The sequence below is a fragment of the Macrotis lagotis genome, chromosome 1, assembly GCF_037893015.1.
Source record: "Macrotis lagotis isolate mMagLag1 chromosome 1, bilby.v1.9.chrom.fasta, whole genome shotgun sequence".
NCBI lineage: Eukaryota > Metazoa > Chordata > Mammalia > Peramelemorphia > Peramelidae > Macrotis > Macrotis lagotis.
In genome coordinates, this window is record NC_133658.1 from 329,305,603 (window position 1) to 329,320,940 (window position 15,338).

At 36.3% G+C, this 15,338-nt stretch overlaps 1 protein-coding gene across 4 annotated transcripts in view; it reads right to left on the reverse strand.

Moving 5' to 3' along the window:
• The window catches only part of RABGAP1 (RAB GTPase activating protein 1), a 242,377-nt gene that overhangs the window by 217,345 nt on the left and 9,694 nt on the right, over positions 1-15,338 (reverse strand). The window lies entirely within an intron of this gene.

Below are 15,338 nucleotides of genomic sequence, written 5' to 3' on the forward strand. Positions count from 1 at the left end.
ACAGAAAGAAGAGATCAATGAATTGAATATGCAACTAAAAAAGGTAGAAAAAGAACAAATTAAAGATCCCAAATCAGGGGGTGGCTAGGTGGCATAGTGGATAAAGCACCGGCCCTGGAGTCAGGAGTACCTGGGTTCAAATCAGGCCTCAGACACTTAATAATTACCTAGCCTTGTGGCCTTGGGCAAGCCACTTAACTCCATTTGCCTTGCAAAAACTAAAAAAATAAAACTAAAAAAAAAGATCCCAAATCAAATACCAAATTAGGAATTCTGAAAATCAAGAGAGAAATTAATAAACTTGAAAATAAGAAAAATCATTGACCTAATAAATAAAACTAAGGGTTTGTTTTATGAAAAAAATCCAATAAAATAGACAACTCTTTGGTTAATCTGATCCCCCCCCCCAAAAGATAACCAAATTACCAGTCTATCAAAAAAGAAAAGGATGAATTCACCACCAATGAGGAGGAAATTAAAGAGAAAATTCAAAGCTATTTTGCCTAATTGTATGCCATAAATTTAATAACCTGAATAAAACTGGATGAATATTTCCAAAAATGCAAATTGCCCACATTAACTGAAGTGGAAATAAAATACTTAAATAACCCCATTTTAAAAATAATATGGAGAACCATCAATAAACTTCCTAAGAAAAAATTTCCAGGTTCAGATGCATTTTCAAATGAATTCTACCAAACATTTAAGGAACAAATTAATTCCTATTCTCCATAAATTATTTTTAAAAAATAGTTCTGCCAAATTTCTTTTATGACACCAATATGGTGCTGATATCTAAACCAGAAAGAATCAAAACAAAGAAAATTACAGACCAATCTCCTTAGGGAACAGTGATGCAAAAATCTCAAAAACTTTAGTGGGGGAGGAACCAAGTGGATCATCTCTTAGGTGCTCTTTCTCTGATATTTCCAAATTTATAAAATAAGGACTGTAACACAATTTTCGAGAGACAGAACCCACAGAGGGATCCAGTGAGGCAATCTTCCAGCCTAAGGTAACCTGGAAATGAGTGGAACATGGAAAAGCTCTGCTCCACAGGGTTGGAGGGGAAGCCCACCCGATGGAAGCAACTGCAGCCTGCTGGAGGCAGCCCCAGAGCACTGGGAGCCACAGCTCAAGATAGCGAGGGCTGTTTCCTGACCTACACCCTGGGGAGCACTGGGCACAACTTGAGGGATCAGTGGGGGACCTCTGCCAGAGCCAGAATGTGAAGCCCAGCCCTCAGGGCACACAGCGAGCAGCTTGGCCCTGGCAAGCCTAGATCCCAGAATGAAGCAGAAGCCAGTAAGCAGCAGCCCCCAGGGCATGAGTGCTGAGCTTAGGGAGGGGAGTGGACAGAGACTGCCTAGCTCTGTCCTCTGCCCCTGAAACAGGACTCTGGGGGCTCTGATAACATTCAGATCCTGATCACAGACTAGCCCCCCCCCCAATAGAACAGCAGGGCCCTCCCCACCTCAACCCTGTGGCAGAGGGGGGCACTTGTGGCCATTCACAGACCGGGAGGGAAGACAGAGCCTCACACACAGAGATCCTTGTGGGGTGTGTATGTGTGTGTGTGTGAATCCCAATAATACTCAAAAGCTCAAGAAGCACCCCAACACCAGGCACAGGCTGGAGAAATGAGTAAGCAGAGAAAAATGAGGAACACCATTGAGAAATACATTGTCTATGATCCCAAGAAGGATCAAAACACTCAATCTGAAGATAAGGAAGTCCAAGCTCCTGCATCTATATAGACTGCAAGAAAAACAGAAATTGGGATCAGGCTATGACAGAGCTCAAAAACAACTTTGAAAATGAAGTGAGGTATATAGAAGAAAAATTTGGAAAAGAAATGAGAGAGATGCAGGAAAAACATGAAAAAAGAAGTCAGCAGCTTAAGTCAAGGAGATCCAAAAAAAAAAAAAGCTGAAGAAAATAACATGTTAAAAACCAGCTTAGGTCAAATGGATAAAACAGTTCAAAAAGTTATTGAGGAGAAGAATGCTTTAAATAGCAGAATTGGCTAGATGGAAAAAGAGATAAGAAAGCTCTCTGAGGAAAACAAACGCTTCAGATGTAGAATGGAGCTTAAGGAAGCTGATGACTGTGAGAAATCAAGACAATACTTCAAAACCAAAAGAATGAAAAATTAGAAGAAAATGTGAAACATCTCATTGAAAAAACAACTGATATGGGAAACAGATTTAGAAAAGATAATTTAAAAATTATTGGAATACCTGAAAGTCATGATCAGGAAAAGAGCCTTGACATCATTTTCAAAGAATTACTACAGGAAGATTGCCCTGATATTCTAGAAGCAGAGGGAAAAACAGAAATGGAGAGAATCCACCAAGCTCCCTGAGAAATAGATCCAAAAACCAACAACCCCCAGGAATATTATAGCCAAGTTCCAGAACTCCCAAGGCGAAGAGAAAATATTACAAGCAGCCAGAAGGACACAATTCAAATACCATAGAGCTGCAGTCAGGATTACACAGGACTTAGCAGCAACTACATTAAGGGCTTGTAGGGCTTGGAATATAATATTACGGAAGGCAAAAGAGCTTAGAATGCATCCAAGAATCTACTACCCAGCAAAACTGAATGTCCTCTTCCAGGGAAAAACGATGGACTTTCAATGAACCAGGGGAATTTCAAATGTTCCTGTTAGAATGGCCAGAAAGTTTGATCTTCAAATACAGGACTCAGGTGAAGCATAGAGAATGAAGGAGAAGGACTTATGAGGGGCTTAATGATGATGAACTATATGTATTCCTGCATAGAAAAATGATACTGATAATACTCATATGAACCTTCTCATTTAATAGAGCAGGTAGAAGGAGCATTTATAGATAAAGCACAGGAGAGAGCAGAATTTGAAAACATAATATAGTATAAAAATGGAGTCAATGGCTAAAAGGGAAATGTAATGGGAGAAAGAAAAAGGAGAGATGGAATAGGCTAAGATATTTCATATAATAATTTTTTTTTAGTATTGCAATGAGCTATTGCAATGATATGGAACATGGGAAGGCAAGGAGGAATGAGGGAAACTTTGCTCTCATCTAAGGTGGCTAGGAGAAGAAACAGCATATATAATCAATGGAGTATAGACATCTACAGTAAGAAGGAGAGAAGGGAAACGGGGCAAGAGGGGGATGTAAGTGATGGAGGATATAAGTGGTGGAGGAGAGGATGGACTGGGGGGGGGGGTCAGATATACCACATTTTCTTTTTTATTTCTTGCAAAGGGCTGGGACTGGATGGCCTGTCTGGGACCATAGGGCTGGGTGGATGCTGGGCCTAAGGGGTGGTATCTGGGCCTCGGGCCTCTTGGTCCCAGGGCTGGGGATCTGTCTGCTGTGCCACTCAGCTACCCTAAAGCACATTTAAGAAGAGGGACAGAGTGAAATGAGAGAGAAAACAGAGTATATGGTAGTGGGGAAGTACGAATGGAGGGAGTTGTGATCAGCAATGGCCATGGTGGGAAAATATGGAAGTAGCTTTTGTGATGGATTTATTATAAAGAATGTGATCCACCCATGACAGAGCTAGAGCTGTTAGAACACAGATTGAAGCATATTTATTATTATTATTATTATTATTATTATTATTATCATTATTTAATGTCTTTTTTTGTTTGTTTTGTTTTTGCAGGGCAATGGGGTTAGGGTGGCTTGCCCAGGGTCACACAGCCAGGTGACTATTGGGTGTCTGGGGCTGGATTTGGACTCAGGTGCTCCTGCCTCCAGTCGGTACTCAGTCCACTGCGCCACCTGGCTGCACCTATAGTATTATCATTATTATTTTTAACTTTAATTTTTTTCTCTTTCCTTGACATTACTGTTCATGTGGGCCTATATTTTTTGGGGGGAGGGGGTATTATGTTTACTCTTAAACAATTATATTTTAGTAATGTATAAAAAAATTTATACAAAATAAGAATAAATTAGAAAAAAAAACTTCAGCAAAGAGATTACGGCAATACACCATGATCAGGTAGGATTCAAGCCAGGTCAGCAGGAATGGTTCAGTATTAGGAAAACACTTAATATAAGGGACATAGCAATAACAAAACCAATAGAAATCTCAACCAAGAGATAATTTCAATTGAGATTATCTCAATAGATGCTGAAAAAACCTTTGATAAAATATATTTATTCCTAATAAAAACACTAGAATATAGGAATAAATGGAGTTTTCCTTAAAAATAATAAGCAGTATCTTTCTAAAACCAATATAATATGTAATGGGGATAAACTAGGAGTATGTATTTCCAATAAGATAAAGGATGTCCACTATCACATTACTATTCAAATATACTATTAGAAATGTTAGCTTTATCAGTCATCAAAACCGTTTGGTATTGTCTAAGGAATAGAGTGGTGGACCAGTGGAATAGACTAGGAGCAACAGTAGGAAACGATTATAGTAATCTGATGTTTGACAAACCCAAGGAGTCCAGCTATTGGGATAAAAACTCTCTCTTTGATAAAAACTGCTGGGAAAAATTGGAAGTTAGTGTGGAAGAAACTTAGATTAGACCAACACCTCATACCCTTTACCAATATAAGATTTAAATGGTTACAGGATTTAGACATTAAAAAAAATACTATAAGCAAATTAGAAGATCAAGGACTAGTTTAACTTTCAGATCTATGGAAAGGGGAGCAGTTTATGACTAAGGAAGAGATGGAGAACATCACCAAAAACAAACTAGATGATTTTGATTACATTAAATTAAAAAGCTTTTGCACACATAAAACCACTATAACCAAGATCAAAAGAAATGTAGTAAATTGGGAAACAATCTTTACAACTAATGATTCTGACAAAGGACTCATTTCTAAAATATACAGAGAACTGAGTCATTTTTTAAAACAAAAAGCCATTCCCCAATTGACAAATGGTCAAAGGATATGCAAAGGCAATTTACAGATGAGGAGATCAAAGCAATCCATAGCCATATGAAAAATTGCTCTAAATCATTAATTAGAGAAATGCAAATTAAAGCTTCTCTGAGGTACCACCTCACTCCTCTCAGATTGGCTAATATGACCAGAAAAGATAATGATCATTGTTGGAAGGGATGTGGGAAATCTGGGACACTATTAGACTGCTGGTGGAGCTGTGAACTCATCCAACCCTTCTGGAGAGAACTTTGGAACTACGCCCAAAGGGCAACAAAAATGAGCATACCCTTTGATCCAGCAATATCACTACTGGGTCTATACCTTGAAGAGATGATGATGAAAAAAGGTAAAAACATTACTTGTACAAAAATATTCATAGCAGCCCTGTTTGTAGTGGCAAAGAATTGGAAATCAAGTTGGGGAATGGCTTAGCAAACTGTGGTATATGTATGTCATGGAACACTATTGTTCTATTAGAAACCAGGAGGGACGGGATTTCAGGGAAACCTGGAGGGATTTGTATGACCTGATGCTGAGTGAGATGAGCAGAACCAGAAAAACATTGTATACCCTAACAGCAACATGGGAGTGATGATCAACCTTGAAGGACTCCCTCATTCCATCAGTGCAACAACCAGGGACAATTTTGGACTGTCTGCAATGGAGAATACCATCTGTATCCAGATAAAGAGCTGTGGAATTTGAACAAAGTTCAAGGACTATTCCCTTTAATTTAGAAAAAAAAACAGATATCTTATTGTCTGATCTTGTTATCTCATACTTTTTGTTTCTTCCTTAAAGGATGTGATTTCTCTCACATCACACTCAAGTTGGATCAATATAAAACATGGAAACAAAATAAAGATTGACAGACTGCTTTCCATGGGGGGGGGATAAGATTGGAAGAAAAATTGTAAAACTCAAATAAAATCTTTAATAAAAAATGATTAGTAGAAAAAAAGGAAAAGAAATGTTAGCTTTAGAAATCAGAAAAAATGGAAGAAATCAGAATAGGCAAAAAAGGAAGCAAAATTTTTATTCTTTGCAGAGGATATGATGGGTATACCTAGAGACCCCAAGAAAATCTAAAAAACTACTTGAAACAGCAAATTCAGCAGGGTAGTTGGATATAAAACTAAACCCACATAAATCATCAGCATTTTTAAATATTAACAACAAATCTCAAAAGCAAGAAATAGAAAGAGAAATTCCATTTGAAGTAACTGCAGATATCATTAAATACTTGGGAATCTACCTTCCAAGACAAACCTAGAAACTGTATGAAAACAATTACAAAGTATTTATCAAACAAATAAAGTCAGATCTAAACAATTGAAAAATGTTAATTGCTCATGGTTAGATTGAGCTAATATAATAAAAATGACAATTCTATCCAAATTAAATTACTTACTCAGTGTCATACCAATCACACTACCAAATAACTAATCATGCTAGAAAAAAATAACAAAGTTCATATGGAGCAACAAAAGATCAAGAATGCTAAGGGAATTGATGAAAAAAAATTAAAGGAATGTGGCTCAAGTCTACCAGATCTAAAATTATACTATAAAGCAGCAATCATAAAAACTGCCTGGTACTGGTTAAGAAATAAGAGTATAGACCAGTAATTAGGATAGGTTCAAAAGAAAAATTACAGTAATCTAGTGTTTTGACAAACCCAAAGATTAGCTTCTGGGATAAGAAACACATTATTTGACAAAAATTGTTGGGAAAGCTGGAAAACAGTATGGCAAAAATTGGGTACATACCCATATCTCACACCCTTTATAAAAATAACGTCAAAATAGGTAGAGGATTTAGACACCATAGACTAATTAAGACAATTTAGACCAAGAAATACTCTATCTGTCAGATCTATGGAAAGCCAAGCAAAAAATAGAGTACATTATAAATTACAAAATGGATGATTTTGACTATACTAAATTAAAGTTTTTGCGCTGATAAAAAAAATAATGCTGTCAAAAAAGGAAGGGAAACAAAGCTAGTTAACAATTTTCACAGCTGGAGTTCTGATAATATACAGAGAATTCCATCAAATTTAAAAGGTTATATATCATTCACCAATTGATAAATGGTCAAAGGATATGAATAGATTGTTTTGTTTGCTTGTTTTTTTATTTTTTTGCAAGGCATTTGGGGTTAAGTGGCTTGCCCAAGACCACACATCTAGGTAATTATTAAGTGTCTGAGACCAGATCTGAACTCAGGTACTCCTGACTGCAGGGCCTGTGCTCTATCCACTATACCACCTAGCCGCCCCTGAATAGATTGTTTTCAAATGAAGAAATTAAAACTATACAATCATGAAAAAATGTTCCAAATCATTACTGATCAACGAAATGCAAATTAAAACAACTATAAGGTATCATCTCATACTTATCAGATTGGTGAAGTTGACAAAAAGGGAAAACAGTCAGTGTTGGAAAGGTTGTGAGAGGATGGGACTATAAATTGAACCACTGAATAAATAACTTAATTTAAGTAGAACTGTCATTTTTATTACATAAGATTGATGTAACCTTGAGCAATAGTGAGGCTGCGAACTAAACCAACCATTCTGGAGAGCAATAAGAAACTAAGCCCAAAGAGCAATAAAACTGATCATATCTTTTAACCCCACAATTCCAAAACTAGGTCTATATCCAGAAGAAATCATAAAAAATTGGGGAAAAGTCCCACAAAATATTCATAGCAGCTTTTTTGTAATTGCAAATAATCAGAAACTGAGGGGTATGTCCATCAATTTGGGAATGGCTGAACAAGTTATGGTATATTAATGTTATAGAATAACTATTGTTCTCTAAGAAACCATGAATGTTTGAACTTTAGAGACGCATGGAATGAATTACAGGAACTGATGCTGAGCAAAAGCAGTAGAACCAACAAAACATTGTACACATTAACAAAAATAGTTGATCAACCTTGATGGATATAGCTCCTTTCAGCAGTTCAGAGAGCTAGGACAAACAACTGTAGGAGACCAGCTATGGATGATGCTCAATCCAGCGGAAGAAAAACAAAATAAAACAAAATACAGAATCTGAATGAACACTACATTCACTTTTTTTTTAGGTTTTTTTGCAAGGCAAATGGGGTTAAGTGGCTTGCCCAAGGCCACACAGCTAGGTAATTATTAATTGTCTGAGACCGGATTTGAACCCAGGTACTCCTGACTCCAAGGCCAGTGCTTTATCCACTACGCCACCTAGCCGCCCCTACATTCACTTTTTAAAAATTACTCTTATGTATTTCTTTCCTATCTCATGGTATTCTTTCTTTTCCCTTAATCCTAATTATTCATTCCAAAAATGACTAATCTATAAATGTTAAATACAAATGTGTATGTACAGTATTCACCTGACTGTTTGTTGGGGAGGGGAGGGTGGAAAGAAATTATGAAATTTAAAAATATGCACATGCATGTGGATGAATGTTGAAAAACTTTCATAACATATAACTGGAAAATAAAATAAAATAAAATATCAATTACAAAAGACAAATGAACAGGAGGCTGATCTGCCCTCATGAAACTTTAAGTCCAGGAAGAGATAAGAATTCTTCAGATAGTATTACATAAGGATAATAGTTTCTGATGAACAACTGAGCAACTCAGTACTGTACAACCTCATAGATAGGCCTACAGAGAAGCTAATGAATACCCTATCCTTTATTTTTGAATAAATACTACCCTCTCTCAATTAAGGTTGGTCATTACCATAATGGCCTCCACCTAATTGTTTCATGGTTAATCCTAGAGAATAAAACTTCATATGTAACCTTTAAAAAAAGCAACTAGTTTGCTTATATTCTTGAGGAGGGCTACATTTGAAAAGACACAATTTATTCAATTCATGGAATAATTAGAGTGGTGCTGTGGAAAAATCATGGGACTGAAATTAAGAAAATCATAGTTCTATTACTTCTGTTATTTGCTGTGTGACCATGGGGGCAAGTTATTACAGTTCTTGTTTGTCTCAGTTTTCTCCTCTATTAAAAAAAAAGGGTACAAATTTTTGTACTATTTACTTTGAAGGGTTACTGTAAATTTATGTCTAATCGAACACAAATTTCAAAATCCTAATTAACTGCCAGCCATTATTCTAGGTAATGATTATGATTAATAATAGTTCAGAGGCAGCTAGAGTCAGTTCTGAGTTCTAAACTCATAAATACTTATTAGTTGTGTGTCACTGGGCAGATCATCCAGATCTCTGCTTCAGTCTTCTCAACTGTAAAAGGGAGATAATTATAGCAGCTAACTATTATTGTAAGGATCAAATGAAACAATATTTGTTAAGGAAAAAAAATATACCTGGAACATAGTAGGCCCAACCCCCACTCCCATCCTACCTACCCCCTTCATATTTCTGTGATACTTTAAGATTTACAAGCATTTTTCTTACAATAACCCTGTGAGAGGTAGAGGAAAAAGATCTCTGTTTTATAGGGGATGAACCTCAGAGAAGTGAAGTAATTTTTCCAGTTATACTATTAATAAATGTAGAAACTGGGACTAAAATCCAGATCTCCTAATTTCCAGACATGCTTTTCACCCACTGCCACAACTATTAGTTTTCTCACAAAAGTATATAGTATACATCTGCAATAGAAATCTATCTTTGAAGCAGAGGGAAAGTAGTTATTAAATAGGGTCATCTTCCATATACAAAGGATGAAACTACACCTTTGTCGTATAAACAAATTAGAGTTAGAGAGTTTTTCAGTAGTTTTGAATAAACTTTTTAAATACACTACCATTCCAGAAACCAATAAAGTAGTCAACTGGTTAGAAAAGAATTGTAGGTTTACCAGAGCAATATGGAGCTGCTTGAAGATTTTACTTAGAGATAGAATCTAACTGCATTCTTTTATGGAGGAGGAAACAAATGGAGAGAGGTAGAAGTGACTCATCTTATAGTAAACAGGAAGTAAAGTGGTAGAACTGGGTTTCGGACTTATGTCCAAACGGCCTTTAGAATTTCTCTCCTCAGGGGCAGCTAGGTGGCGCAGTGGATAAAGCACTGGCCCTGGAGTCAGGGGTACCTGGGTTCAAATCTGGTCTCAGACACTTAGTAATTGCCTAGCTATGTAGCCTTGGGCAAGCCACTTAACCCCATTTGCCTTGCAAAAACCTAAAAAAAAAAAAAAAAAAAAAAAAAGAATTTCTCTCCTTGCCTTCAACAGTTATTCTCTTCCCCTTAGGTAGTCTGTAGTCTCTCATGGACCATTATTATGATTATTATGTTTGTCTTTCACTCTAGAAGACCATGACATCAGGAAGCTATGACAAGCATGGATGGATTTGAGTGAAGGGGTGTTGAGCTAAGTCACCAGTCTCACTTTCTCCTATGGAGCCATATGGATTCAGTGACCAGATATGAATCAGGACAACTGGAGATGGCCCTGGAAGAGAGGCAATCAGGGTTAAGTGACTTGTCCAAGGTCACAGTAAGTATCAAGTGTCTGAGGCTGGATTGGAACTCTTGATCTCCTGACTCAAAGGCTATCTACTCTATCTGCTCTACTGTGTCATTTATTTGCCATGCATAAATCCTATATGTTCAGCTTGGAGATACTGCATAATTTATTTCTTTTTTACTTAAATGGCTGAATGCAAATTAAAACAAATTAATCTGTGGTCAATATTTTGGAGAAATGCAATAATAAAAAATTACCTAGGTTAACTATGACTGCTTTTCAGAAAGATGAGTTAAGACAAACCAAGAATAATTGGCAGAAGGCATGGGGTCTCTGAAGCATAGTGATTTGAACAGGAAGAGCAAGGAATTGACAGGGATAGACTTACATTTTAAAGTGAGGGTGGACTAGCAGATAGGCAAGTAATATGAAGAGATAACTTGAAGGAGCAGAAACAGAAATTTACAGCTGGAAGGCTAGTCAGATGTCATTCTCAAAGTAAAGATTACAATAAGCATCCCAGATGTTCACATGGACTATTTGTGCCCAACCTGTGGTAGAGCATTCTGTGATCATATTGGTCTCATCAGCCACAGTCGGATACATTATAATTTGTCTCAAACATGGTGATGTCATTTTAGTCATCTCTGATAACAAAGGGGTCCAAATTTTCTTCCTCTCCACTATCTTTCTCCCTTCCTTGAGAAAGCAAGCATTTTGATATGCATTGCACATATGTAGTCATGCAAAACATATTTTCATATGAATCTTGTTATGAAAGTAAACCCAGAACAACAAAAAGGAAAAAAGTATGCTTTGATCTACATTCAGATTCCTTAAGTTCTTTTTCTGGAGATGGACAGCATTTTTCATTGTAAGTCATTCAAAATTGTCTTGGATCATACATTAAAATCTTGAACTTTACTGCTGAGAATAGCCAAATCATTCACAGTTAATCTTTGTTACATATTTCTGTTACTATGTACAATGTTCTCCTGGTCCTGCTCATTTAACTTTACATCATTTTTATGTCTTTCCAGGTTTTCTACTAGTCACTTAATATAGCATAATAGTGCTTCATCACAATCATAGACTACAACTTGTTTAAGCCATCTCTAAAAGATGTCCATCCCCTTGGTTTCCAGTTCTCTGCCAACCAAAAAGAGATGCAACAAAAATTTTTGTACATATAGGTTCTTCCTGTCCCTATTTCCCCAAATCACCTTAAATAATTTCTTTGAGATTCAGACACAGTGGAATTGCTAAGTCAAAGGTTAAGCTTAGGTTCCAAACTGCTCTCAAGAAAGGTTGTATCAGTTCATAATTGCCACCGACTGTGCACTAGTGTCCCAAATTTTCCCACATTCCCTCTAACACTTGTCATTTTCCTTTTCTGATATGTTATCCAATCTGTCAGCTGTGAGGTGATACTTCAAAAGTATATTTTAATTTGCATTTCTCTAATCAATAATGATTTAGAGATTTTTTTATGTTATTATAGTTTTGATTTCTTCATCTAAAACTAATTGCCTGTTCATATTCTTTCATCATTTATCAATGATTTTATGATTTCTACTTCCTCAACTCCCAATCACTTTTCAACTTTTGATCTTGACTTTTGACCCTACCTCTTTTCCCTAAAATTACCAGTGATTTTTAAAATGTCAAATCTGATGATGGCCTTTTCTTGGTCCCCAGTTTTTGACTTCTGGACATTATCAAACACCCCCTTTTCCACAGTTCGATTCCTACTTGTCTGATTCTATCTTGTCTGCTCTGAAGATCATACCCCAGGGCTCTCTGGGCTCTCTACCCTTTTCTCACTACACTAACTTACTAGTTCTTAATAACTCTTAGTAAGTTGCCATGGGTTTTGGTTATCACAGACAGAATCTATACATGTAGCCTTGAGAGTTTTAGTCCAAAATCACCAACTGGACATCTCCATATATCTGTCTTGTAGCCATTTCAGATCCTACTTGTTCAAAACAGTACCTATTTTCCTGTCTCAACTCACCCTTCCTCCAAACTTCTACCAACACAATATCCCCCTCCATTCTTTTCCCTTCTCTTCACTCATAACACTACAACCCTAATCCAGGCACTTATCATCTCTGCTTAGATTACTTCAATAGCATTGGTCTCCCTATTCCAGTCTCTTCTCCCTTCTCCAATTCTCTATACAACTGTCAAAATTATCTTTCAGTAGTACAGGCCTAAGTCACTCCCTTGCCAAGAATCTAGAAGTTCTCTATTATCTTCAGGATAAAAACCAAAATCCTCAGCTCAGCACTTAAGATATTTACCATCTCACTCCAGCCTACTTTTCCAAGCATAATTTCACACTACTCGCCTTCACATGGTCCAAGTTTCTATCTAAATTAGCCTACTTACTGTTGTTACCAGAATTCTGTATTACACCTCCCACCTACTCATAAAGTGGAATTCACTTCTCACCTCTATCTGTTAAAATTCTTTGCTCAATCCATGTGCCACTTCTTGGAGATATGCTTCTGCAATTCACTGAACTGTTAACTTTACCCTCAAGTGATTATGTATTTAGTTTCCTGTGCAAATGAATCCACAGAAAAATATAAGCTCCTTGAGAGCAGAGACAGTTTTTTTTCCTGTTATGTTACCATTCTTGCCATTTAGTATGTACTAAATGCTTGTCAAGTTGAAAAGGAGTCATGTAAATTTAATCTTTAAATGTTACTAATGATTATATTTCCATAAAAGTTTCTAATTTGGCAACAGGGTTTAAGGCATGAGCTCTGCCAGATTTTAGTGTACAGAAAAATTTCTTTGTCAAAGTTAAAGATTACTGAAGTTGTATGCAAATGTAACCTTATTAGAAGAGCATATGAATGTCACAGATCATTAACCCCTGGAGATCAGAACCTCCAAATCTAGCAAAATTATTAAAAGAAAAATGCACATCAAAGCTCACATCTCAGATTTTTATATAGATGTACATATACATACATAAATATATATTTGTATACATACTACACATATATAGACAGACATATACATACACACACACACACATATATATATATACACACAAATATAAGAAAATAAATAAGTGTGGGGAGGATAGAAAAGGCACTGAATTTGGAGAAGATTTTCTGACTTCTGAATTCTAATGCAATTACCATTTACCTTATGCATTTTTTTTTAAATTTTCCAAGGCAATCAGGTTAAGTGGCTTGCCTAAGGCCACACGGCTAGGTAATTATTAAGTGTCTGAGGTTGGATTTGAACCCAGGTACTCCTGACTCCAAGGCTGGTGCTCTATTCACTGTGCCACCTAGCTGCCCAACCATTTACCTTATGATATAAAACAAATTACTTATTCTCTCGGCCTCAATTTCCTTATTTGTAAAATGAGTAGGTAGAACTAGATAATCTCTTAATATTTCTTGCAGCTCTAAATCCTTTGGTTCTAAGTAAGAAGTGATTCCCAAGGCTGTTACCCAAGGTACTACGTGCAGTTCAATGTTGTCACTGAACAAGGTAAACTGAGTCAGATCTCTGCAAACTTTATTAGTCGGGGCATTTGCATGTCAATAAATGGATCAATTGATTTTCTCCATCAATGCCGAAGAGAAGCAAAAGGACAGCTCTCCTTTTACAGGTTCTGGGAAGCATAAAACAAAGAACAGAGCAGAGTAGATGACATCACACATTAAGGGTAACGTGACTGGTTACAGAGCTAAGGCATAGGGAACAGCAAAATTGGTTGGAAGTCCAGTAATGAGTGCCAGCAAACCCTCTCCTTCCCTCTTCTTTTATGAGACTAACAAGTGCTCACAGTCTGAGCATGGATGTGAGATAGCAGCCCAGAGTTTTGGACAGCAAACCAGATCTTCTTGAAGGATGGCTTGATGGTAAATATATCAGGCTTAAATTCTACTTTCTCACATTGTCTCCAAGGTCAGTTAAATTCCTTGAGGTAGTTAGTTGGATTTTTTAAACTTAACTCATGACAGGTCAGCTAAACTAAGTTCAGAGACAAAAAACAATGACTTAAGCAGTCATAGGACAAAAAGCAACAGTTACAGGACAAAACCAATTATTTATAAATAGGCTCAATAAGAAAGTGATACAGGATCAATTTAAATCTTAATGTTAATCACAAAACTAAACGAAGGCAGAATGTATATGGAAGTGTCCTAAAAGTCTCAGTGCAATTTGCACTAAGATTTTTGGGACACCTGATATAAAGCTTATTCACTGAGTGAAAGAGAAAAATAATTTTTTGGAAAAGTCAGCTTCAAAAACCTCCCTATTTGAACTATAGCAAACTTATGGAAGGCTTATTTAATTAACAATACTATAAACTGATGACTACTTCAAATGTAATCTTACTGTATTTTGGAGGCTAAAACCCACCAGTTAATATATTCATGAAATAGATTCTACCATATTTGGTCACATCATTACCCTTCTATTAAACAGAGGAAGATGGCTGCTAAGGTCACACAATGGTAAAATTTCCAATTTAAATATCCATTCAATTATATCAGATGTTTTTTTCTGGAAAGAAAAAATAAACAATAAACACTGCTTGAACAAATGGGTGTGAATTGGGCACTGGATTGGGAATTAGGAGAAATAATTTCTAGCCTGCCTCTACTATTAATTAGCTAAGTGTCTTTGAGCAAGTTACTTCACCTTGACCTAGATCTCTCAAGTCTGCTTCAGTTCAAATGTTCCATGAATCTATAAGCTTATGTTTCCTTCAGAAACATTCACAAGTATCAATTCTTCAGTTAAATTTTCTCAAGACTCAAAAGTAGAACATTAAAAGGCAAATTAGTTAACCACAAAGGAACAAAATGTGATTCCATAAATTTCCCTATGATCTTAAATCAACATGACATTTATCAACACTTCTATTAATATTTAAATGAAGATTATTCTTATACTCTAAATAATTTGGAAGTTTGATTGGTATGACGATGGGGTGCCTGGGTC